This window comes from Acinonyx jubatus, chromosome E2 (genome assembly GCF_027475565.1).
Source record: "Acinonyx jubatus isolate Ajub_Pintada_27869175 chromosome E2, VMU_Ajub_asm_v1.0, whole genome shotgun sequence".
In the NCBI taxonomy this organism is placed as follows: Eukaryota; Metazoa; Chordata; class Mammalia; order Carnivora; family Felidae; genus Acinonyx; species Acinonyx jubatus.
The window spans coordinates 29832346-29834100 of NC_069396.1; the positions used below are offsets into that span (position 1 = coordinate 29832346).

The 1755-nt window shown below is 43.6% G+C and overlaps 1 non-coding gene across 1 annotated transcript; it reads left to right on the forward strand.

The window, feature by feature from the left end:
* Positions 1–1099: 1099 nt before the first annotated feature.
* On the forward strand, positions 1100–1203 carry LOC113595275 (small nucleolar RNA U13). Its single transcript, XR_003415766.1, has one exon. It is a non-coding gene; the product is annotated as a small nucleolar RNA U13 (small nucleolar RNA).
* Positions 1204–1755: the final 552 nt, after the last annotated feature.

The window sequence follows — 1755 nt, forward strand, 5'->3', positions numbered from 1 at the left end:
CAGTTGGTCTTTTTACTGGTCCTTCCTTTGCCCCTCCCTGGCACAACATGGCACAGTTTGGGGGAAGCGGTGGCCGAATTACCCACTCCCTTCCTATGGCATCTGACCTGGAGCTCACGTGGCCAAAAGCACCACAGCCTGGATCTCAGGCAGGAGGCAGTCGTCATGGCTCATGAAAATTCAAGGGGACTATAGACCTGCGGACTCCTGAGGCAAGTGATTACTGATTGGGGAACGTAATAGAGCAGCTAAAGTCCGAGAAGAAACAGGGGTTAAACTCAGGAAAATGAAGGCACTTAAAAGCAGCCAGGAATAATGGAGCAGTACACAGGCCCAGGGGAAACCTATGTCTAGAAAAGGCCCAAGAAGAACCTAAACCTTCATGAAGCTCATCCCAAGGTTCAGAAGATGCCCTGCTAATTGGTGAAGGTCTTAACCTTCAGTCTGTAAAGACTGGGAGACGTGGTTGATTTTTTTAATGCCCCATTTTAAACAACAGATCCCAAAGCCTACAAAGAAACAGGAAAACATGGCCCACGCAAAGGAACAGAGTATTTTCCCTGAGAATACACAGGCATTGGACTTACAGGCAAAACCTTAAAATAACGATCTCGGGGTGCCTGGGTGGCTCAGTCGGTTCAGCGTCTGACTTCGGCTCAGGTTATGATCTCACAGTTAGTGGGTTTGAGCCCCGCATCAGGCTCTGTGCTGACAGCTCAGAGCCTGGAGCCTGTTTCATATTCTGTGTCTCCCTCTCTCTCTCTGACCCACCCCTGTTCATGCTCTCTGTCTCAAAAATCAATAAACGTTAAAAAAAGATTAAAAAAAATAATAACTATCTCAAGGGGCACCTGGGGGGCTCAGGTGGTTAAGCGTCCGACTTCGGCGGGGGTCACGATCTCACGGTTTGTGAGTTCGAGCTCCACGTGGGGCTCCGTGTGGACAACTCAGAGCCTGGAACCTGCTTCGGATTCGGTGTCTCCCTCTCTCTCTGCCGCTCCTCCACTCGTGCTCTGTCTCTTTCTCTCTTTCTCTCAAAAATAAGTAAACATTAAAAAAAATTAAAAAATAAAAATAAAAATAAATAACTATCTTAAACATCCCTTTGTAGCTCATAAGCATGATGATTGGGTGTTTATGCTGTCGTGTGATGTGGGTCTCCCTCAAACTTTGTTACGACCTTGGTGCATTACCCATCTGACATGAAAAAAAAAAACCACACCGATCTTAAATATGGTCTAACAGCTAAAAGAAAACACGGAGAACGAAAAGAAACCAGCCAAACAATATATGAACCAAATTAACATATCAACAAAGAGATTGACATTATTTTAAAAGAACCAAAAGGAAATTCTGAGGCTGAAAAATAGAAGAACTGAACTGAAAAATTCACTAGAGTGGGTAAGAGCAGATTCGAACAAACAATCAGCAAACTGGAAGAGGAGTCCTTTGAAATTATTAAGTCTGAGGAGCAAAACAAATGAAGGAAAGTAATAAGAGACAAAGGGACCTATGAGAGGCCATTAAGCAGGCTAATCTATACATTCAAGGCAGTCTCAGAAGGAGAAGGGGGTGAGAAAGGAATAGAGATTTGAAGAAATAATGGCCCAGAGTCCCAAATTTTAGAAAATACATAACTGTACCCATCCAACAACCTTCAAGTTTGTTCAAAGAAAAATATGCATGCCCATTTATCCAAAAATCTGACTTCTGAGAAATTTTTTCCTTAAGGAAATACTGTAATCTTGAACCCGG